Source organism: Ranitomeya imitator, chromosome 1, assembly GCF_032444005.1.
Source record: "Ranitomeya imitator isolate aRanImi1 chromosome 1, aRanImi1.pri, whole genome shotgun sequence".
In the NCBI taxonomy this organism is placed as follows: Eukaryota; Metazoa; Chordata; class Amphibia; order Anura; family Dendrobatidae; genus Ranitomeya; species Ranitomeya imitator.
The window spans coordinates 743,349,261-743,374,783 of NC_091282.1; the positions used below are offsets into that span (position 1 = coordinate 743,349,261).

Genomic DNA, 25,523 nt, shown 5'->3' on the forward strand with positions numbered 1-25,523 from the left:
CCTCGTCTCCCGGTACTTACCTGCATGCAACCTCTGATCCTCACAAGATCTCCTTCTCTACTCCCCTCTTCCCACAATCGCATACAAGATTTCTCTTGCGCATCACCCCTACTCTGGAACTCTCTACCACAACATATCAGACTCTCGCTTACCATCGAAACCTTCAAAAAGAACCTGAAGACCTACCTCTTCCGACAAGCCTACAACCTGCAGTAACCACTGATCTACCAAATTGCTGCACGACCAGCTCTACCCTCACCTATTGTATCCTCACCCATCCCTTGTAGATTGTGAGCCCTCGCGGACAGGATCCTCTCTTCTACTATACCAGTCGGGACTTGTATTGTTTAAGATTATTGTACTTGTTTTGATTATGTATACCCCTCCTCACATGTAAAGCGCCATGGAATAAATGGTGCTATAATAATAAATAATAATATTATAGCAGGAAGGAGTCCAGAATGGAGAACATTATACTGGTAAGGGGCCCAGGATGGAGGACATTATACCAGGAAAGAGACATTATGCCACAAAGGGGACAAAGATGGAGAACATTACACTAGGAAAAGGAAACATTAAACCAGGAAGGGTCACCAGATGGAGGACATTATATCAAAATGGGGGACATTATTACTGGAAGTGGCCCAGAATAGGGGACATTATTACAAAAAGGTGCCTAGGATGGGGAACATTATACCTTGAAGGGGCCAAGGATGGAGACTTTATACCAGGAAGGGGTTCAGGATTGGGTTAATTCGTACTAAAAGGGGCCCAGTATGGGGGCATTATTACAGGAAGTGGCCAGAATGGACATAATTTCAGGAAAAGGCCAAGATCGGGGACAATATAACAGAATGGGGGACATTATGACATGGAGGCGGCTAAAACATTTATGTCTTCACATGATCTTGAATGATACAAGAGCTCATACATCTGATAAAATTGCAGATGGGGACAAGGTCCAAATTTTGCATTGAGGCCCATCATACTCTAGTGACGCCACTGTTCACACTGATTCCTTTTGCTGAGTTTTTAGAGCAGAGGTTCCAAGTTTCTGCTCATTTTCCACTTCAAAAACACAACAAATTAAAGCACTGATTCATCAAAGTTTTATGTCAGAATTCAAGTGTAAAAACCTCTAAAAAGTCACACAATTTTAACGCAATGCAAGGTTGCGTTAAAATTTTGCGACTTTTAGGTGGTCTCACGCTATTTTAGTCCAACAAAACTGTGAACACACCCTAAGGGTATGTGTCCACGTTCAGGGTTGCATCAGGATTTGGTCAGGATTTTATGCAGGTAAAATCCTGACCAATTCTGCACCAGAGGTCACTGGCAGGTCACCTGCGCTGTCCTTGCGTTGTTTCTGCAATGTAAGGACATGCTGCATTCTTAAAAGACACGCCGCATGTGCGTTTTCACCGGTATGCCGCATGCGTCTTTTAATGCATAGTGGAGACGAGATTTCATGAAATCCCCTCCACTATGCTGTAACATCTGGACGCTGCGTTTTTGACGCTGCGGCTCAATGCAGCGTCAAAAACGCAGCGTTTCCTGAACGTGGAAACATACCCTAAGGGCTCATGCAGACATCTGTGTAAATCAGTCCAAAATTAGACAGCAATGCACAGACTCGCTGCAGCTCTCACGACCAGAGCATGACAGCATTTTGTATATTACTATGAGGCTGTCACTCTCAAATCGCGAGACCCACGGTTAGACCAGCTTTAGCGCTCCGTGCTCGGACACCTGCATAAGCCCTAAGGATATTTTTACATTACTTTTTTTTTCTTAGGTCGGGATCACACTACAGCGAGATACGGCAGAGTCTAGCAGGTTAAAACCAAGCTCTGGCACCGGCACTCCAGAGCGGAGCGTGCGGCCGCATAGCAATACATGGAGCTGCACGCTCTGCTGTGCCGCTGCCAGAGCTCGTTTTTAACCTGCGAGACTCGGCCGTATCTCGCTGTAGTGTGACTACAGCCTTATGGTCAAAAACAAGTTATATTCTATACTGAAAGATTTAGGTGAAACGCTTACAAAATGCTTTCCCTATTGTAAAGTATGAAGCTTCATCATAGTGCAAAAAGTCAGAAGAATGGACATGTCAGCTTTTTAGAAACCTGAAGCGTTGAAAAGACGTTCTGAAGCCTGAAGTCGTTTTACTATAGGAATGAATAGAAGGATTCTTTTAAGTGTTGTTTTCAGGAATGCAGCTGCTTAAAAACAAATGTTGTTCGAACATAGCTTAAGGCACATGCTTTTTTCTGCAGCTTCTTTCCTGTCAAGAGATTAGGTATTGCTGCAGAAAATAAAACGCTAAAAAAAAAACCCTAGTGTCATCTGACACTTAAGAGCCGGCTGTATAGTACAGCTGAGATCTTCTCTGTCATTTTACCATAGGAATGGAATGGAGAATTCTTTAAAGAGGTTTTTTTTTCCGGCGTTTTTAGGAGCGCAGCCCCTTTATTATTATTATTATTATACATTTTTATAGCGCCATTTATTCCATGGCGCTTTACATGTGAATACGGGGCAAATATAGACAAATACATTAAACATGAGCAGATAACAAGGCACACGAGTACATAAGGAGGGAGGACCCTGCCCGCGAGGGCTCACAGTCTGCAGGGGGTGGGTGAGGATACACTAGGAGAGGGAAGAGCTGGCTGTGCGGCTGTTCAGTAGGTTGAGGATCACTGCAGGCTGTAGGCTTGTCGGAAGAGATGAGTCTTCAGGTTCTTTTTGAAGGTTTCTATGGTAGGCGCAAGTCTGATGTGTTGGGGTAGAGAGTTCCAGAGTATGGGGGAAGCACGGGAGAAGTCTTGGATGCGGTTATGGGAAGAAGAGATGAGAGGGGAGTAGAGAAGGAGGTCTTGGGAGGATCGGAGGTCGCGTGTAGGTAGGTACCGGGAGACCATGTCACAGATGTATGGAGGAGACAGGTTGTGGATGGCTTTGTATGTCAGTGTGAGGGTTTTGAACTGGAGTCTCTGGGCGATAGGAAGCCAGTGAAGGGCTTGACACAGGGGAGAGGCTGGGGAATAGCGGGGGGACAGGTGGATTAGTCGGGCAGCAGAGTGTAGGATGGATTGGAGTGGTGCCAGAGTGCTAGAGGGGAGTCCAGAGAGTAGGAGGTTGCAGTAGTCGAGGCGGGAGATGATAAGGGCATGCACTAGCATTTTTGCAGTGTTGCGGTCAAGGAAAGCACGGATCCGGGAAATATTTTTGAGTTTGAGACGACAGGAGCAGGCAAGGGCTTGGATATGTGGCTTGAAAGAGAGGACAGAGTCGAGGATCACCCCGAGGCACCGGGCGTGTGGGACTGGGGATAGTGAGCAGCCATTGACATTGATGGATAGGTCTGGTGGAGGGGTAGAGTGAGATGGGGGAAAGATGATGAATTCTGTTTTGTCCATGTTCAGTTGTAGAAAGCGAGCAGAAAAGAAGGCTGAAATGGCAGACAGACAGTGCGGGATTTTGGTAAGCAAGGAGGAGAGGTCAGGTCCGGAGAGGTAGATCTGCGTGTCGTCAGCGTAGAGATGGTACTGCATACCGTGGGTTTCTATGAGCTGTCCCAGGCCGAAAGTGTAGATGGAGAAGAGTAGGGGTCCTAGAACAGAGCCTTGAGGAACACCGACTGACAAGGGGCGAAGTGAGGAGGTGGTGTGGGGGAGGGAGACACTGAATGTTCGGTCTGTCAGATATGACGAGATCCAGGAAAGGGCCAGGTCTGTGATGCCAAGGGATGAGAGGATTTGTAGCAAAAGGGAGTGGTCTACAGTGTCAAAGGCAGAAGACAAGTCCAGGAGAAGGAGGACAGAGTAGTGCCGCTTGCTCCTGGCAGTTAGTAGGTCATTGGTGACTTTAGTTAGGGCAGTTTCAGTTGAGTGATGGGAACGGAAGCCTGATTGTAACCGATCAAAGAGGGAGCAGGAGGAGAAGTGGGAGGACAGTTCAAGATGGACGTGTTGCTCCAGCAATTTGGAGGCATAAGGGAGAAGAGATATTGGGCGATAGCTAGACACAGAGGATGGGTCGAGGGAGGGCTTTTTGAGGATGGGTGTGATCTTGGCATGCTTGAAGGATGAGGGAAAGACACCTGTTGTGAGTGAGAGGTTGAAGAGGTGCGTTAGGGTTGGGATGAAGACCGTGGAAAGGTTAGAGATGAGGTGGGATGGGAGCGGGTCAAGCGTGCAGGTGGTGAGGTGTGATCTTGACAGGAGGGTGGAGAGCTGATCTTCTGTCATGGTGGAGAAGCTGGTTTTGGAGGAGCAGGGTTGAGCAGCTAAGAGGGGCAGTGGGCGCTGTGGGCCAAAGCTTTCTCTGATCGTATCGATCTTCTGTTTAAGGAAAGAGGCGAAGTCATCAGCAGAAATGAGGGGGGAGGGAGGAGGTGCGGGGGGACGGAGTAGAGAATTGAAATTGTTGAAAAGCTGTTTAGGGTTGTGGGACAGGGAGGATATGAGGGATGAGAAGTAAGTTTGTTTTGCGGCAGTGAGCGCAGACTTGAAGCTGGCGAGGGACTGCTTGTATGCAGTGAAGTGGTCGGCAGAGTGGGATCGCTTCCATCTCCGCTCAGCAGTCCTGGAAGCCCGTCTCAATTCTTTGGTCAGGCTGGTCAGCCAGGGCTGCCTGTTAATTGTACGAGTTTTACTATGCATGAGTGGGGCGGCCGAATCGAGTGTTGTTGTTATTGTGGTGTTATAAAAAGTGGCAGCAGCATCTGTGTCATGAAGGGAAGCTATGTCTGTGAGAGGGAGAAGGGACTCAGAGAGTGATTGTAAGTTGAGATGTTTGAGATTTCTGCGAGGGTGAGTGAGTTTGTGGAGTGGGGGTTGCACACTAGGAGAGGAGAGGGACGAGAATGCCAGTAGGTTGTGGTCAGACAGGGGGAGGGGTGTGTTAGTGAGGTTAGTAAGGGAGCAGAGGCGGGTGAAGATGAGGTCCAGCGTGTGGCCATCTTTGTGAGTGGCCTCAGAGGACCATTGAGTGAGGCCAAAGGAGGCAGTCAGTGATAAAAGTTTAGAGGTAGCTGAGGTGAAAGTGTCAATGGGGACATTGAAATCACCCATGATGATAATGGGGATGTCAACAGAGAGGAAATGAAGTAGCCAGGTGGTGAAGTGGTCGAGAAAGGTGGAGATGGCTAGTTCTGGGGGGCGGTAGATGACAGCCAGCTGGAGGTTGGAGGGGGAATAGATGCGGACAGAGTGCACCTCAAACGAGGGAAGAGTAGTGGAGGGTGGTAGCGGGATTGGAGTGAAGGAGCAGGTGTCGGACAGGAGCAAGCCAACTCCTCCACCGCGTTTGTTGCTGGGGCGAGGGGTGTGAGAGAGGTGGAATCCGCCATAGGAGAGCGCAGCTGGAAAAAAAAAACTTTGTGTGAACATAGCCTAAGGCACATTTATATGCTAATTTTCAGCTGTGTTTCACAGTACCAGCAAAGCCTATGAGATTTCTGAAATCTCATGTATACACATTTTTTTCCATCATCAGTAATTTGTGCTTTGCTTATTTGTTTTTTGGACATAGAGCATGTCACTTCTTTCATTGGTTTCCACCCATTGATTTGAAAGGGTGGTGAAAAAAAAGGTGAAAAAATGCAGCAAAAATCCAAGTATAATATTTTGCTGCTTTTTTATGCTAAAACTCGATTCTATGGAAAAGGACTTTTTTTTTTCCAAACACTAAACTTTTATCAGCATGCACAAGAGACAAATCTAGCATGCCAAAAGTAGTATGTTATACGCGATTAGCCGCGCTCACAGACGGGTATCAGCTGATTATCACAACTGACACCCACCACTATGTGCCAGGACCACTTCCGGCACTTTAACTCCTTGAACACTGCGATCAAACAAGATTGCAGCGTTCTGGAGGCATAGGGAAGCATTGTGCAGGGAGGGGGCTCCCTGCGTACTTCCCTGAGACCCTAAGAACAGTGCGATGTGATCTGAGGGTCTCCTCCTTGCAGGCCCCCAAATCCAAGATGGCCGCGGGGTCCTTCCGGGTCCTGCAGAGAGGTGGCTTGTCAGTGTCTGGTGAGAGCAGGCGACGGCAAGCCTCCTGAACTGCCTGTCAGATCGCTGATCTGACACAGTGCTCTGCAAAGTGTCAGATCAGCGATCTGACACAATATGGTGATGTACCACCCTGGGACAATGTAAAAAAAAAAATTAACATGTGAAAAAATATTTTAAAAAAAATCCTAAATAAAGAAAAAATACATTTCTTTATGTAAATAAAAAAAACAATAAAAGTACACATATCTAGTTAACCCCTTAAGTGAACAATGTAAAAAAAAAAAAAACAAGGCAAAAAACAATGCTTTATCATACCGCCAAACAAAAAGTGGAATATCACGAGATCAAAAAGACGGATATAAATAAACATGGTACCGCTGAAAACCTGATCTTGTCTCGCAAAAAACAAGCCACCATACAGTGCCATCAGCAAAAAAATAAGACAGGTATAGCCCTCAGAATAAAGCGATGCAAAAACAATTATTTTTAATATAGAATATTTTTATTGTATAAAAGTGCCAAAACATAAAAAAAAATGATATAACTGAGGTATCGCTGTACTCGTACTAACCCGAAGAATAAAACTGCTTTATCAAATTTACCACACACGGAACGGTATAAACGCCGCCTTCCCCCCCCAAAAGAAATTCATGAATTGCTGGTTTTTGCTCATTCTGCCTCCCAAAAATCGTAATAAAAAGTGACCAACGTCATGTGCCCGAATATGGTACCAATAAAAATGTCAACTCGTCCCGCAAAAAAACAAGACCTCACATGACTCCGTGGGCCAAAATATGGAAAAATTATACCTCTCATAAAACTATTTTTTTGTAATAAAAAGCGTCTTTTAGTCTGTGACAGCTGCCAAACAAAAACCCACTATAAATAGTAAGTCAAACCCCCCTTCATCACCCCCTTAGTTAGGGAAAAATAATAAAATTTTAAAAATGTATTTATTTCTATTTTCCCATTAGGGTTAGGGCTAAAGTTAGGGTTGGGGCTAAAGCTAGGGTTTGAATTACATTTACTGTTGGGATAAGGGGTGTGTCAGGGTTAGGAGTGTGGTTATGGTTATGGCTGGGATTAGGGTTTCAGGCATGTTCAGGTTAGGGGTGTGGTTAGTGTTATTGTTAGGGTTGGAATTAGGGTCAGAGTTAGAATTGGGGAGTTTCCAGTGTTTAGGCACATCAGGGGCTCTCCAAACACGACATGGCGTCCAATCTCAATTCCAGCCAATTCTGCGTTGAAAGAGTAAAACAGTGCTCCTTCCCTTCTGAGCTCTGCCATACTCACTACAAATTGGCCAACAACTTTTGGGGTCCAATATCTTCTGTTACGCTTGGGAAAACAAAACATTGGGGGCAAAAGATCATATTTTTTCACAAAAATTATTTTTTATTTTTACGGCTCTACATTATAAACTTCTGTGAAGCACTTGGTGGGTCAAAGTGCTCACCACACATCTAGATAAGTTCCTTAGAGGGTCTACTTTCCAAAATTGTGCCACTTGTGGGGGGTTTCCACTGTTTAGGCACATCAGTGGCTCTCCAAACGCGACATGGCGTCCTATCTCAATTCCAGACAATTTTGCATTGAAAAGTCAAATGGCGCTCCTTCCCTTAAAAGCTCTGCTATGCACCCAAACAGTGGTTCCCCCCACATATGGGGTATCTGCATACTCAGGACAAATTGTACAACAACTTTTGGGGTCCAATTTCTCCTGTTACCCTTGGTAAAATAAAAACAAATTGGATCTGATATAAATATTTTGTGAAAAAAAAAAGATAAATGTTCATTTTTTTTTTAACCCTTTAATCCCATATGACGTACTATCCCGTCGAGGTGGGGTGGACCCGTATGACCACTGATGGGATAGTATGTCATATGCGATCGGCCGCGCTCACGGGGGGAGCGCGGCTGAGTGTCAGCTGACTATCGCAGCTGACATCCGGCACTATATGCCAGGAGTGGTCACGGACCGCTCCTGGCACATTAACTCTGGAACACAGCGTTCCGGCGGTACAGGGAAGCACGCGCTGGTAAGCCTGCAGCCCTGCATGTCAGATCGCTGATCTGACACAGTGCTCTGCAAAGTGTCAGATCAGCGATCTGACCCTATAACATGATGATCCCTCTGGGGCAATGTTATAAAGTAAAAAAAAAAATAATAAAAAAAAAACAATAAAAGTACACATATTTTAGTATCGCCGCATCCATAACGACCCCACCTATAAAACTGTCCTGCTAGTTAACCCCTTCAGTGAACGCGGTAAAAAAAAAAAAGGCAAAAAACAACGCATTATTATCATACCGCCGAACAAAAAGTGGAATAACACGCAATCAAAAAGACGGATATAAATAACCATGGTACCTCTGAAAACGACATCATGTCCCGCAAAAAACGAGCTGCCATACAGCATCATCAGCGAAAAAATAAAAAAGTTATAGTCCTCAGAATAAAGCGATGCAAAAATAATTATTTTTTATATTAAATAGTTTTTATCGTATAAAAGCACCAAAACATAAAAAATGATATAAATGAGGTATCGCTGTAATCATACTGACCCGAAGAATAAAACTGCTTTATCAAGTTTACCAAACGTGGAACGGTATAAACGCCCCCCCAAAAGAATTTCATGAATAGCTGGTTTTTGGTCATTCTGCCTCACAAAAAGCGATCAAAAAAGGTCACGTGCCCGAAAATGTTACTAATAAAAACGTCAACTCGTCCCGCAAGAAGCAAGACCTAACATGACTCTGTGGACCAAAATATAGAAAAATTATAGCTCTCAAAAATGTGGAGACGCAAATACTATTTTTTGCAATAAAAATTAGTGTGTGACGGCCGCCAATCATAAAAATCCGCTAAAAAAAAGCTATAAATAGTAAATCAAACCCCCCTTCATCACCCACCCCCTTAGTTAGGGAAAAATAATAAAATTAAAAAAAATGTATTTATTTCCATTTTCCCGTTAGGGCTAGGGTTAGGGCTAGGGTTAGGGCTAGGGCTAGGTTTGGGGCTAAAGTCAGGGTTAGGGTTGGGGCTAAAGTTAGGGTAAAAGTTGGGGCTAAAGTTAGGGTTAGAGTTGGGGCTAAAGTTAGGGTTAGGGTTGGGTATAAAGTTAGGGTTTGGATTACATTTACGGTTGGGATTAGGGTTTGGATTAGAGTTAGGGATGTGTCAGGGTTAGAGGTGTGGTTAGGGTTACTGTTGGGATTAGGGTTAGGGGCATGTTTAAATTAGGGTTTCAGTTAAAATTGGGGGTTTCCACTGTTTAGGCACATCAGGGGCTCTCCAAACGCGACATGGCGTCCGATCTCAATTCCAGCCAATTCTGCGTTGAAAAACTAAAACAGTGCTCCTTCCCTTCCGAGCTCTCCCGTGCGTCCAAACAGGGGTTTACCCCAACATATAGGGTATCAGCGTACTCGGGACAAATTGGACAACAACTTTTGGGGTCCAAGTTCTCTTGTTACCCTTGGGAAAATAAAAATTTGGGGGGGGGGGCTAAAAATCATTTTTGTGGGAAAAAAAAGATTTTTTATTTTCACAGCTCTGCGTTGTAAACTGTAGTGAAACACTTGTGGGTTCAAAGTTCTCACAACACATCTAGATAAGTTCCTTGGGAGGTCTAGTTTCCAATATGGGGTCACTTGTGGGGGGGTTTCTACTGTTTGGGTACATCAGAGGCTCTGCAAATGCAACGTGACACCTGCAGACCAATCCATCTAAGTCTGCATTCCAAATGGCGCTCCTTCCCTTCCGAGCTCTGCCATGTGCCCAAACAGTGGTTTACACCCACATATGGGGTATCAGCGTATTTATGACAAATTGCGCAACAACTTTTTGGGACCAATTTCTTCTGTTAATCTTGGGAAAATAAAAAAATTGGGGGCGAAAAGATCATTTTTGTGAAAAAATATGATTTTTTTATTTTTACGGCTCTGCATTATAAACTTCTGTGAAGCACTTGGTGGGTCAAAGTGCTCAACACACCCCTAGATAAGTTCCGTAGGGGGTCTACTTTCCAAAATGGTGTCAATTGTGTGGGGTTTCAATATTTAGGCACATCAGGGGCTCTCCAAATGCAACATGGCGTCCCATCTCAATTCCAGTCAATTTTGCATTGAAAAGTCAAATGGCGCTCCTTCCCTTCCGAGCTCTCCCATGCGCCCAAACAGTGGTTTACCCCCACATATGGGGCATCAGCGTGCTCAGGATAAATTGTACAGCAAAGTTTGGGGTCCATTTTCTCCTGTTACCCTTGGTAAAATAAAACAAATTGGAGCTGAAGTAAATTTTTGTGAAAAAAAGTTAAAATGTTCATTTTTATTTAAACATTCCAAAAATTCCTGTAAAATACCTGAAGGGTTAATAAACTTCATGAATGTGGTTTTGAGCACCTTTAGGGGTGCAGTTTTTAGAATGGTGTCACACTTGGTTATTTTCTATCATATAGACCCCTCAAAATGACTTCAAATGTGTTGTGGTCCCTAAAAAATATTGGTGTTGTAAAAATAAAATAAAAATTGCTGGTCAACTTTTAACCCTTATAACTCCCTAACAAAAAAAAAAATTTGGTTCCAAAATTGTGCTGATGTAAAGTAGACATGTGGGAAATGTTACTTATTAAGTATTTTGTGTGACTTATCTCTGTGATTTAATTGCATAAAAATTCAAATTTGGAAAATTGCAACATTTTCAAAATTTTCGCCAAATTTTCATTTTTTTCACAAATAAACGCAGGTAATATCAAAGAAATTTTACAATATGTCACGAGAAAACAATGTCAGAATCGCCAAGATCCATTGAAGCGTTCCAGATTTATAACCTCATAAAGGGACAGTGGTCAGAATTGTAAAAAATGGCCTGGTTATTAACGTGCAAACCACCCTTGGGGTAAAGGGGTTAAAAACCATTTTTGTGGGAAAAAATGATTTTTCATTTTCACGGCTCTGCGTTATAAACTGTAGTGAAACACTTGGGGGTTCAAAATTTTCACAACACATCTAGATAAGTTCCTTGGGGGTTCTAGTTTCTAATATGGGGTCACTTGTGGGGGGTTTCTACTGTTTAGGTACATTAGGGGCTCTGCAAACGCAATGTGACGCCTGCAGACCATTCCAGTCTGCATTCCAAATGGCGCTCCGTCCCTTCCAAGCTCTGCCATGCACCCAAACGGTGGTTTCCCCCCATATATGGGGTATCAGCGTACTCAGGACAAATTGCACAACCACTTTTGGGGTCGAATTTCTCCTCTTACCCTCGGGAAAATACAAAACTGGGGGCTAAAAAATAATTTTTTGGGGAAAGTTTTTTTTTTATTTTCACGGCTCTGCGTTACAAACTGTAGTGAAACACTTGGGGGTTCAAAGCTCTAACAACACATCTAGAGGAGTTCCTTAGTGTGTCTAGTTTCCAAAATGGTGTCACTTGTGGGGGGTTTCTACTGTTTAGGTACATTAGGGGTTCTGCAAACGCAATGTGACGCCAGCAGACCATTCCATCTAAGTCTGCATTCCAAATGGCACTCCTTCCCTTCCGAGCTCTGCCATGCGCCCAAACGGTGGTTCCCCAACACACATATGGGGTATCAGCGCACTCAGGACAAATTGGACAACAACTTTTGGGGTCCAATTTCTCCTGTTACCCTTGGGAAATTACAAAACTGGGGGCTAAAAAATAATTTTTGTGGGAAAAAAAATAATTTTTATTTTCTCGGCTCTGCGTCATAAATTGTAGTGAAACACTTGGGGGTTCAAAACTCTCACAACACATCTAGATAAGTTCCTTAGGGGGTCTACTTTCCAAAATGGTGTCACTTGTGGGGGGGGGGTTTCAATGTCTAGGCACATCAGAGGCTCTCCAAACGCAACATGGCATCCCATTTCAATTCCAGTCAATTTTGCATTGAAAAGTCAAATAGCGCTCCTTCCCTTCCGAGCTCTGCCATGCGCCCAAACCGTGGTTTGCCCCCACCAATGGGGTATCAGCGTACTCAAGAGAAAATGGACCCCAAAAGTTGTTGTACAATTTGTCCTGTTACCCTTGGTAAAATAAAACAAATTGGAGCTGAAGTAAATTTTGTGTGAAAAAAAGTTAAATGTTCATTTTTATTTAAACATTCCAAAAATTCTTGTGAAACACCCGAAGGGTTAAGCCCTTCATGACCCAGCCTATTTTGAACTTAATGACCTGGCCGTTTTTTGCAATTCTGACCAGTGTCCCTTTATGAGGTAATCAGGAACGCTTCAATGAATCCTAGCGATTCTGAGAATGGATTTTCGTGACATATTGGGCTTCATGTTAGTGGTAAATTTAGGTCGATAACTTTTGCGTTTATTTGTGAAAAAAATGGAAATTTGGCTAAAATTTTGAAAATTTCGCAATTTTCCAATTTTGAATTTTTATTCTGCAAAACGAGAGAGTTATGTGACACAAAATAGTTAATAAACAACATTACCCACATATCTACTTTACATCAGCACAATTTTGGAAAAAAATTTTTTTTTTGCTAGGAAGTTATAAGGGTTAAAATTTGACCAACGATTTCTAATTTTTACAGCAAAATTTACAAAACCATTTTTTTAGGGACCACCTCACATTTGAAGTCAGTTTGAGGGGTCTATATGGATGAAAATACCCAAAAGTGACACCATTCTAAAAACTGCACCCCTCAAGGTGCTCAAAATCACATTCAGGAAATTTATTAACCCTTCAAGTGCTTCACAGCAGCAGAATCAACATGGAAGGAAAAGATGAACATTTAACTTTTTAGTCACAAAAATTATCTTTTAGCAACAATTTTTTTATTTTTCCAAGGGTAAAAAGAGAAACTGGACCCGAAAAGTTTTTGTACAATTTGTCCTGAGTACGCCGATACCCCATATGTGGGGGGGGACCACTGTCTGGGCGCACGACAGGGCTCGGAAGGGAAGGAGCGCCATTTGACTTTTTCAATGAAAAATTGGCTCCAATCTTTGGCGGACACCATGTCGCGTTTGGTGAGCCCCTGTGTGCCTAAACATTGGAGCTCCCCCACAAGTGACCCCATTTTGGAAACTAGACCCCGCAAGGAACTTATCTAGATGCATAGTGAGCACTTTGAACCCCCAGGTGCTTCACAAATTGATTCGTAAAATGAAAAAGTACTTTTTTTCACCGATACCTCATATACGGTCACAAACCACTGTTTGTGCACACGGCAAGGCTCGGAAGGGAAGGATCGCCATTTGACTTTTGAATGAAAAATTTGCTCCAATCGTTAGCGGACACCATGTCGCGTTTGGAGAGCCCCTGTGTGCCTAAACATTAGAGCTCCCCCACATGTGACCCCATTTTGGAAACTAAACCTCCCATGAAACTAATCTAGATGTGCAGTAACCACTTTAAACTCCCAAGTGCTTCACAGAAGTTTATAACGCAGAGCCGTGAAAATAAAAATCGTTTTTCTTTCCTCAAAAATTATTTTTTAGCCCGCAATTTTTTATTTTCACAAGAGTAACAGGAGAAATTGGACCCCAAAAGTTGTTGTCCAGTTTGTCCTGAGTACGTTGATACCCCATATGTGGGGGGAACCACTGTTTGGGCACACGTCGGGGCTCGGAAGGGAAGTAGTGGCGTTTTGGAATGCAGACTTTGATGGAATGGTCTGCGGTCGTCACGTTGCATTTACAGAGCCCCTGATGTACCTAAACAGTATAAACCCCCCACAAGTGACCCCATTTTGGAAACTAAACCCCCCAAGGAACTTATCTAGATATGTGGTGAGCACTTTGTACCCCCAAGTGCTTCACAGAAGTTTACAACGCAGAGCCGTGAAAATAAAAAAAATATTTTTCTTTCCTCAAAAATGATGTTTTGGCAAGCAATTTTTTATTTTCACAAGGGTAGCAGGAGAAATTGGATCCCAATAGTTGTTACCCAGTTCGTCCCGAGTATGCTGGTACCCCATATGTGGGGGTAAACCACTGTTTGGGCGCACATCAGGTCTTGGAAGGGAGGGAGCACCATTTGAACGCAAGATTGGCTGGAATCAATGGTGGCGCCATGTTGCGTTTGGAGACCCCTGATGTGCCTAAACAGTGGAAACTCCTCAATTCTAACTCCAACACTAACCCCAACACACCCCTAACCCTATTCACGACCCTAACCCCAACACACCCCTAACCCTAATCTTAACCCTATTTCCAACCCTGGCCCTAATTTCAACCCTAACTAATTCCAACCCTTAGGCTACTTTCACATTAGCGTCGGCCCGACGTACTGACGTATACTGTGCAAGCGCCGCACAACGGGGGCAGCGGATGCATTTTTCCAGCGCATCCGCTGCCCCATTGTGAGTTGCGGGGAGGTGGGGGTGGAGTTCCGGCCGACCATGCGCGGTCGGAAATGGCGGACACAACGCAGCAAAAAACGTTACATGTAACGTTTTTTGCTGCCGACGGTCCACCACAACACGGCGCAACCATCGCACGACAGTTGCGACGCTTGGCAAAGCGTCGCAATGCGACGCTAATGTTAGTCAATGGAGAAAAAATGCATCCTGCAAGCAATTTTGCAGGATGCGTTTTTTCTCCTAAACGACGCATTGTGACGTGCAGTGCAGGACGCAAGTGTGAAAGTAGCCTAACCCTAAGGCTATGTGCCCATGTTGCGGATTCGTGTGAGAGTTTGCCGCACGATTTTTTAAAAATCCGCAGGTAAAAGGCACTGCGTTTTACCTGCGGATTTCACCTGCGGATTCCTATTGAGGAACAGGTGTAAAACGCTGCGGAATCCGCACAAAGAATTGACATGCTGCGGAAAATACAACGCAGCGTTTCCGCGTGGTATTTTCCGCTCCATGGGCACAGCGGATTTGGTTTTCCATAGGTTTACACGGAACTGTAAACCTGATGCAAAACTGCTACGAATCCGCAGCCAAATCCGCACCGTGTGCACATAGCCTAATTCGAAGGGTAGGTGCACACGCTGCGGAAAACGTTTCCGCAGCTGCGGGTCCGCAGCAGTTTCCCATGAGTTTACAGTTCAATGTAAGCCTATGGGAAACAAAAAACGTTGCGCACATGCTGTGGAAAAAACTGCGCGGAAAAGCAGCGGTTTACATTCCGCAGCATGTCACTTCTTTCTGCGGATTCCGCAGCGGTTTTACAACTGCTCCAATAGAAAGCCACAGTTTTAAAACCGCAGTGAAATCCGCAGAAAAACCGCGATAAATCCGCAGCGGTTTTGCACTGCGGATCTATCAAATCCGCTGCGGAAAAATCCGCAGAGGACAAGAATACGTGTGCCCATAGCCTTACCCTAACCCTAACCCTAGTTCTAACCTTAACCCTAGTGGAAAAAAAAAATTATATATATATATATATATATATATATATATATATATATATATATATATATATTATTTTTTTTTTCTTTATTTTATTATTGTCCCTACCTATGGGGGTGATAAAGGGGGGTTCATTTACTATTTTTTTTATTTTGATCACTGTGATGGGTTTTATCACAGTGATCAAAATGTACCAGGAACAAATCTGCTGGCTGGCAGATTCGGCGGGCGCACTGCGCAGGCGCCCATTTTGGAAGATGGCGGCGCCCATGGAGAAGACGGACGGATGGACACCGGGAGGCTCGGTAAGTATGAGAGGGTGGGGGAGCACGGGGGGTGGATCGGAGCACAGGTGGGTGGATCGGAGCACGGGGAAGGTGGATCGGAGCACGGGGAAGGTGGATCGGAGCACGGGAAAGGTGGATCGGAGCACGGGAAAGGTGGATCAGAGCACAAGGGGGGGTGGGATCGGAGCACGGGGGGAGCGGACAGGAGGACGGAGGGGAGCGGACCACAGAACGGAGGACTGGGAAAGAAATCGGTGGCGGTGGGGCAGATCAGTGTTTCCAGCCATGGCCAATGATATTGCAGCATCGGCCAAGGCTGGATTGTAATATTTCACCACTTTTCATAGGTGAAATATTACAAATTGCTCTGATTGGCTGTTGCACTTTCAACAACCAATCAGAGCGATCGTAGCCACGTGGGGGCAAAGCCACCACCCCGGGCTAAAGTACCACTCCCCCTGTCCCTGCAGATCGGGTGAAATTGGAGTTAACCCTTTCACCCGATCTGCAGGGACGCGATCATTCTGTGACACAGCATATGCGTCACAGGTCTTGGCACCGACTTTCATGACGCATACACTGTGTCACAGGTCGGGAAGCGGTTAATAAACTTCTTGAATGTGGTTTTGAGCACCTTGAGGGGTGCAGTTTTTAGAATGGTGTCACATTTGGTTATTTTCTATCATATAGACCCCTCAAAATGTGGTCCTTAAAAAAAAAATGGTGGTGTAAAACTGAGAAATTGCTGGTCAACTTTTAACCCTTATAACTTCCTAACAAAAAAAAAAATATGTGGTTCCAAAATTGTGCTGATGTAAAGTAGACATGTGGGAAATGTTACTTATTAAGTATTTTGTGTGATATAGCTCTGTGATTTAAGGCAGGGGTGTCAAACTCCATTCCTCGAGGGCTGCAACCAGGTCATGTTTTCAGGATTTCCTTGTACTGCACAGGTGATAATTTAATCACCTACACACATAATGATTGCAGCACCTTGTGCAATGCTAAGGAAATCTTGAAAACACGCATGGTTTGCGGCCCTCAAGGAATGCAGTTTGACACCCCTGATTTATCCCGTCGAGGTGGGGTGGGCCCCTATGACCACGGACGGGATAGTACGTCATATGCGATCGGCAGCGCTCACGGGGGGAGCGCCGCCGATCGCGGCCGGGTGTCAGCTGCCTATCGCAGCTGACATCCGGCACTATGTGCCAGGAGCGGTCACGGACCGCCCCCGGCACATTAACCCCTGGTACACCGCGATCAAAGATGATCGCGATGTGCCGGCGGTACAGGGAAGCACCGCGCAGGGAGGGGGCTTACCTCCCTCCCTGCTTGCTCCAGGCCTGGATCCAAGATGGCCGCGGATCCGGGTCCTGCAGGGAGGGAGGTGGTTTCACAGAGCCTGCTCAGAGCAGGCACTGTGAAGCCTGCAGTGCTACATGTCAGATCAGTGATCTGACAGAGTGCTGTGCACACTGTCAGATCACCGATCTGTGATGTCCCCCCCTGGGACAAAATAAAAAAGTTTAAAAAAAAAATTCCAAATGTGTAAAAAAAAAATAAAAAAAAAATTCCTAAATAATGAAAAAAATATATATATATATTATTCCCATAAATACATTTCTTCATCTAAATAAAAAAAAAACCAATAAAAGTACACATATTTAGTATCGCCGCGTCCGTAACGACCCAACCTATAAAACTGGCCCACTAGTTAACCCCTTCAGTAAACACCGTAAGAAAAAAAAAAGAGGCAAAAAACGCTTTATTATCATACCGCCGAACAAAAAGTGGAATAACACACGATCAAAAAGACAGATAAAAAATAACCATGGTACCGCTGAAAACGTCATCTTGTCCCGCAAAAAACGAGCCGCCATACAGCATCATCAGCAAAAAAGTAAAAAAGTTATAGTCCTGAGAATAAAACGATGCAAAAATAATAATTTTTTCTGTAAAATAGTTTTTATCGTATAAAAGCGCCAAAACATAAAAATGATATAAATGAGGTGTCGCTGTAATCGTACTGACCCGAAGAATAAATCTGCTTTATCAATTTTACCAAACGCGGAAAAGTATAAACGCCTCCCCCAAAAGAAATTCATGAATAGCTGGTTTTTGGTCATTCTTCCTCACAAAAATCGGAATAAAAAGCGATCAAAAAATGTCACGTGCCCGAAAATGTTACCAATAAAAACGTCAACTCGTCCCGCAAGAAACAAGACCTCACATGACTCTATGGACCAAAATATGGAAAAATTATAGGGGGTCTACTTTCCAAAATGGTGTCACTTGTGGGGGGTTTCAATGTTTAGGCACATCAGTGGCTCTCCAAACGCAACATGGCGTCCCATCTCAATTCCTGTCAATTTTGCATTGAAAAGTCAAACGGCGCTCCTTCCCTTCCGAGCTCTCCCATGCGCCCAAACAGTGGTTTACCTCCACATATGGGGTATCAGTGTACTCAGGACAAATTGTACAACAACTTTTGGGGACCAATCTCTTCTCTTACCCTTGGGAAAATAAAACATTGGGGCGAAAAGATAATTTTTGTGAAAAAATATTTTTTATTTTTACGGTTCTGCATTATAAACTTCTGTGAAGCACTTGGTGGGTCAAAGTGCTCACCACACCTCTAGATAAGTTCCTTAGGGGGTCTACTTTCCAAAATGGTATCACTTGTGGGGGATTTCAATGTTTAGGCACATCAGGGGCTCTCCAAACGCAACATGGTGTCCCATCTCGATTCCAGTCAATTTTGCATTGAAAAGTCAAACGGCGCTCCTTCGCTTCCGAGCTCTGTCATGCGCCCAAACAGTGGTTTACCCCCACATATGGGGTATCGGTGTACTCAGGACAAATTGCACAACAACTTTTGGGGTCCATTTTCTCCTGTTACCCTTGGTAAAATAAAACAAATTGGAGCTGAAATAAATTTTGTGTGAAAAAAAGTTAAATGTTCATTTTTATTTAAACATTCCAAAAATTCCTGTGAAGCACCAGAAGGGTTAATAAACTTCTTGAATATGGTTTTGAGCACCATGAGGGGTGCAGTTTTTAGAATGGTGTCACACTTGGGTATTTTCTATCATATAGACCCCTCAAAATGACTTCAAATGAGATGTGGTCCCTAAAAAAAAATGGTGTTGTAAAAATGAGAAATTGCTGGTCAACTTTTAACCCTTATAACTCCCTAACAAAAAAAAATTTTGGTTCCAAAATTGTGCTGATGTAAAGTAGACATGTGGGAAATGTTACTTATTAAGTATTTTGTGTGACATATCTCTGTGATTTAATTGCATAAAAATTCAAAGTTGGAAAATTGCAAAATTTTTATGATTTTCGCCAAATTTCCGTTTTTTTTACAAATAAACGCAGGTACTATCAAAGAATTTACCACTATCATGAAGTACAATATGTCACGAGAAAACAATGTCAGAATCACTGGAATCCGTTGAAGCGTTCCAGAGTTATAACCTCATAAAAGGACAGTGGTCAGAATTGTAAAAATTGGCCCGGTCATTAACGTGCAAACCACCCTTGGGGGTAAAGGGGTTAACGGCATGAAAATTCAATGTTGGAAAATTGCGAAATTTTCACAATTTTTGCCAAATTTCCATTTTTTTCCGCAAGTAATGTCGAGGAAATTAACCACTATAATGAAGTACAATATGTCACGAGATAACAGTGTCAGAATCACCGGGATCCGTTGAAGCGTTCCAAAGTTATAACCTCATAAAGGGACAGTGTAAAAATTGGCCAGGTCATTAACCCCTTCCCGACCTTTGACGCCACGTAGGCGTCATGAAAGTCGGTGCCAATCCGACCCATGACGCCTATGTGGCATCATGGAAAGATCGCGTCCCTGCAGATCGGGTGAAAGGGTTAACTCCCATTTCACCCGATCTGCAGGGACAGGGGGAGTGGTAGTTTAGCCCCGTGGCTACGATGGCTCTGATTTGCTGTTGAAAGTGAAACTGCCAATCAGAGCTTTTTGTAATATTTCACCTATTAAAACTGGTGAAATATCACAATCCAGCCATGGCCGATGCTGCAATATCATCGGCCATGGCTGGAAACACTAATGTGCCCCCACCCCACCCCACCGATCGCCCCCCCAAGCCACCGATCTGTCCGGTACACTGCTCCGGCTACCCTCCGTCCTGTGCTCCGCTCCCCCTGCACTCCGATCCACCCCCCCCCGTGCTCCGATCCACCCCCCCCCCCCGCGCTCCGATCCACCCCCCCATGCTCCGATCCCCCCCCCCGTGCTTTCCCCTCCACCCCATCATACTTACCGTTCCTCCCGGGGTCCGTCCGTCTTCTCCCTGGGCGCCGCCATCTTCCAAAATGGCGGGCGCATGCGCAGCGCGCCCGCCGAATCTGCCGGCTGGCAGATTCGTTCCAAAGTGCATTTTGATCACTGAGATATAACCTATCACAGTGATCAAAATAAAACAAATAGTAAATGACCCCCCCCCCCTTTGTCACCCCCATAGGTAGGGACAATAAAAAAATAAAGAATTTTTTTTTTCCCACTAAGGTTAGAATAGGGTTAGGTTTAGGGTTAGGGTTAGGGTTTCGGTATGTGCACACGTATTCTGGTCCTCTGCGGATTTTTCCGCCGCGGATTTCATAAATCCACAGTGCTAAACCGCTGCGGATTTATGGCGGATTTACCGCGGTTTTTCTGCACATTTCACTGCAGTTTTACAACTGCGATTTTCTATTGGAGCAGTTGTAAAACCGCTGCGGAATCCGCAGAAAGAAGTGACATGCTGCGGAATGTAAACCGCTGCGTTTCCGTGCAGTTTTTCTGCAGCATGTGTACAGCGATTTTTGTTTCCCATAGGTTTACATTGAACTGTAAACTCATGGGAAACTGCTGCCGATCCGCAGCATTTTCCGCAGCGTGTGCATATACCTTTAGAATTAGTCTATGTGCACACGGTGCGGATTTGGCTGCGGATCCGCAGCGGATTGGCCGCTGCGGATTCGCAGCAGTGTTCCATCAGGTTTACAGTACCATGTAAACCTATGGAAAACCAAATCCGCTGTGCCCATGGTGCGGAAAATACCGCGCGGAAACGCTGCGTTGTATTTTCCGCAGCATGTCAATTCTTTGTGCGGATTCCGCAGTGTTTTACACCTGTTCCTCAATAGGAATCCACAGGTGAAATCCGCACAAAAAACACTGCAAATCCGCGGTAAATCCGCAGGTAAAACGCAGTGCCTTTTACCCGCGGATTTTTCAAAAATGATGCTGAAAAATCTCACACGAATCCGCAACGTGGGCACACAGCCTTAGGGTTAGGGTTGGAATTAGGGTTGTGGTTAGGGTTAGGGGTGTGTTGGGGTTAGGGTTGTGATTAGGTTATGGCTAGAGTTGAGATTAGGATTAGGGGTATGTTGGGTTAGTGTTGGAGGTAGAATTGAGGGGTTTCCACTGTTTAGGCACATCAGGGGTCTCCAAACGCAACATGGCGCCACCATTGATTCCAGCCAATCTTGCATTCAAAAAGTCAAATGGTGCTCCCTCACTTCCGAGCCCCGACGTGCGCCCAAACAGTGGTTTACCCCCACATATGGGGTACCAGCATACTCAGGACAAACTGCGCAACAATTACTGGGGTCCAATTTCTCCTGTTACCCTTGTGAAAATAAAAAAAATGCTTGCTAAAACATCATTTTTGAGGAAAGAAAAATTATTTTTTATTTTCACGGCTCTGCGTTGTAAACGTCTGTGAAGCACTTGGAGGTTCAAAGTGCTCACCACATATCTAGATAAGTTCCTTGGGGGGTCTAGTTTCCAAATGGGGTCACTTGTGGGGGGGTTTCTACTGTTTAGGCACACCAGGGGCTCTGCAAACGCAACGTGACGCCTGCAGAGCATTCCATCAAAGTCTGCATTTCAAAACGTCACTACTTCACTTCCGAGCCCCGGCATGTGCCCATACAGTAGTTTACCCCCACATATGGGGTATCATCGTACTCAGGAGAAACTGGACAACAAATATTGGGGTCAAATTTCTCCTTTTACCCTTGGGAAAATTAAAAAATTCTGGGCTAAATAATTATTTTTGAGGAAAGAAAACGTATTTATTATTTTCACGGCTCTGCATTATAAACTTCTGTGAAGCACTTGGGGGTTCAAAGTGCTCACCACAAATCTAGATTAGTTCCTTTGGGGGTCTAGTTTCCAAAATGGTGTCATTTGTGGGGGATCTCCAATGTTTAGGCACACAGGGGCTCTCCAAACTTGACATGGTGTCCGCTAATGATTGGAGCTAATTTTCCATTTAAAAAGCCAAATGGCGTGCCTTCCCAGGACAAACTGGACAACATTTGGGGTCCAATTTCTCCTAGTACCCTTGCCAAAATAGGAAATTCCAGGCTAAAAAATCATTTTTGAGGAAAGAAAAATTATTTTTTATTTTCATGGCTCTGCGTTATAAACTTCTGTGAAACACCTGGGGGCTTAAAGTGCTCAATATGCATCTAGATAAGTTCCTTGGGGGGTCTAGTTTCCAAAATTGGGTCACTTGTGGGGCACCTCCAATGTCTAGGCACACATGGGGCTCTCCAAACGCGACATGGTGTCCGCTAACAATTGGAGCTAATTTTCCATTCAAAAAGTCAAATGGCGCTCCTTCCCTTCCGAGCCTTACCATGTGCCCAAACAGTGGTTTACCCCCACATGTGAGGTATCGGTGTACTCAGGAGAAATTGCCCAACACATTTTAGGATCCATTTTATCCTGTTGCCCATGTGAAAATGAAAAAATTGAGGCTAAAAGAATTTTTTTGTGAAAAAAAGTACTTTTTCATTTTTACGGATCAATTTGTGAAGCACCTGGGGGTTCAAAGTGCTCACTATGCATCTAGATAAGTTCCTTGGGGCGTCTAGTTTCCAAAATGGGGTCACTTGTGGGGGAGCTCCAATTTTTAGGCACACGGGGGCTCTCCAAACGTGACATGGTGTCCGCTAAAGAGTGGAGCCAATTTTTCATTCAAAAAGTCAAATGGCGCTCCTTCCCTTCCAAGCCCTGCCATGCGCCCAAACAGTGGTTTACCCCCACATATGAGGTATCAGCGTACTCAGGACAAATTGGACAACAACTTTTGTGGTTCAGTATCTCCTTTTACCATTGGGAAAATAAAAAATTGTTGCTAAAAGATCATTTTTGTGACTAAAAAGTTAAATGTTCATTTTTTCCTTCCATGGTGCTTCTGCTGCTGTGAAGCACCTGAAGGGTTAATAAACTTCTTGAATGTGGTTTTGAGCACCTTGAGGGGTGCAGTTTTTAGAATGGTGTCACTTTTGGGTATTTTCAGCCATATAGACCCCTCAAACTTACTTCAAATGTGAGGTGGTCCCTAAAAAAAATGGTTTTGTAAATTTTGTTGTAAAAATGAGAAATCGCTGGTCAAATTTTAACCCTTATAACTTCCTAGCAAAAAAAAAATTTTTTTCCAAAATTGTGCTGATGTAAAGTAGACATGTGGGAAATGTTATTTATTAACTATTTTGTGTCACATAACTCTCTGGTTTAACAGAATAAAAATTCAAAATGTGAAAATTGCAAAATTTTCAAAATTTTCGCCAAATTTCCGTTTTTATCACAAATAAACGCAGAATTTATTGACCTAAATTTACCACTAACATGAAGCCCAATATGTCACGAAAAAACAATCTCAGAACCGCTAGGATCCGTTGAAGCGTTCCTGAGTTATTACCTCATAAAGGGACACTGGTCAGAATTGCAAAAAACGGCCAGGTCATTAAGGTCAAAATAGGCTGGGTCATGAAGGGGTTAACATGCAAACCACCCTTGGGGTTAAAGGTACCTTCACACTGAACGATATCGCTAGCGATCCGTGACATTGCAGCGTCCTGGCTAGCGATATCGGTCAGTGTGACACGCAGCAGCGATCAGGATCCTGCTGTGATGTCGCTGGTCGGGGCTAGAGGGCCAGCACTTTATTTGGTCGCTGGCTCTCCCGCTGACATCGCTGAATCGGCGTGTGTGACACTGATTCAGCGATGTCTTCACTGGTAACCAGGGTAAACATTGGGTTACTAAGTGCAGGGCCGCGCTTAGTAACCCGATGTTTACCCTGGTTACCAGCGTAAAAGTAAAAAAAACAAACACTACATACTTACCTTCCGCTGTCTGTCCCCGGCGCTGTGCTTCTCTGCTCTGGCTGTGAGCACATCGGCCGGAAAGCAGAGCGGTGACGTCACCGCTGTGCTTTCCGGCTGCCCGGCGCTCACAGCCAGAGCAAAGAAGCAGAGCGCCGGGGACAGACAGCGGAAGGTAAGTATGTAGTGTTTGTTTTTTTCACGTTTACGCTGGTAACCAGGGTAAACATTGGGTTACTAAGCGCGGCCCTGCGCTTAGTAACCCGATGTTTACCCTGGTTACCGGCATCGTTGGTCGCTGGAGAGCTGTCTGTGTGACAGCTCTCCAGCGACCAAACAGCGACGCTGCAGCGATCCGGATCGTTGTCTGGATCGCTGCAGCGTCGCTTAAGTCCCCGTCACACAAAGCGAGATCGCTGCTGAGTCACAAGTTTTGTGACGCAACAGCGACCTCAGTAGCGATCTCGCTATGTGTGACACGTAGCAGCGACCAGGCCCCTGCTGTGAGATCGCTGGTCGTGTCGGAATGGCCTGGACCTTTTTTTGGTCGTTGAGGTCCCGCTGGGTAGCACACATCGCTGTGTTTGACACCTTACCAACGACCTCATGACAGGACGTCCCTCATTGAGATCTGTTAATCGTCATGAAATAGCTGCCATGTGACATCGTTGTACAGATCGCTGCTGCGTCGTTGGGGAGATCTCACAGTTTGACATCTCACCAGCGACCACATAGCGACGCAGCAACGATCCCTGACAGGTCGTATCGTTGTCGGGATCGCTGTAGCGTCGCTAAGTGTGACGGGGCCTTTAGTGTGAAGGTACCTTAAGTGGTTAAAAAAAACTGTGTGAACATAGCCTAAGGTCAGGAGCCGGCTGTACAATACAGTTTGGACCTTCACTGTATGCTACAGACCGGTCTGCTGGATACCTGTCCACCATATGCCAAATTGATAATGTTTTAGCATACGGTTGGTGAATAGTTCCTTAAGGATATGATAGCTGGATGTTTTCCCCACACAATTTTACTTCAGAAATATGCTTCGTTTATAAACTAATATGTTACATAACTTCTGAAACCGTCTGTATTACAGTTATACTATATAACACTATAATGTAACATTACATTACACTCACAATGCTGTGTGGTTATAGTGGATGCTTTGCGGACGTTTTCTAGTGTAAATGTATCACACCACAAATCAACAATGACATTTTTTTTTTTTGCAAAAACTCTAAAAATGTGACTAAATGCCAGAAACACCTCTTACATTTCTGCTTAGGTTGTATGCACAGTAAATATAGGCGTCTTTTCTCTGAGCGCACGTCCGCGCCGCCCGCCCGTGTGTGCAGCATTTAGCGCCGGCGCTCACCTGAAATGGGCGGGAAAATCCGACACAGAAGCAACAGTGAGTGCGCGGGCGGGAATCTCCTCAGCTGGAGGCTGTGAGTTGGTGCAGAGCGTGCAGCCACTGACAGGAGCAGCCGTGTATATTGTGTGACAGGAAGACTCACGGCTCTCTGTGACTGAGTACAGCTGTAATGTCCGAAGTGTAAGGAAAAAGGTCCATCGCCTTTAAATTACCTCCTCAGACACATATATGGCTTCCATATCTGACCTGTAACATGTAGAGGGAGCCCTTTGGTGTATGCAATACTGCTTCCCTGACCTCAAAATAAATCATTCTTTTCATGGCAAGGGTTCATTCACAGTCGCTTTTCGGCAAACAT

At 44.6% G+C, this 25,523-nt stretch overlaps 1 long non-coding RNA gene across 1 annotated transcript in view; it reads right to left on the bottom strand.

Moving 5' to 3' along the window:
* The window catches only part of LOC138658077 (uncharacterized), an 82,103-nt gene extending 56,816 nt beyond the window's left edge, over positions 1-25,287 (bottom strand). The window contains exon 1 of the long non-coding RNA XR_011317323.1: positions 25,166-25,287. This is a non-coding gene — a long non-coding RNA (uncharacterized lncRNA). The remainder of the gene's footprint in view (positions 1-25,165) is intronic.
* Positions 25,288-25,523: the final 236 nt, after the last annotated feature.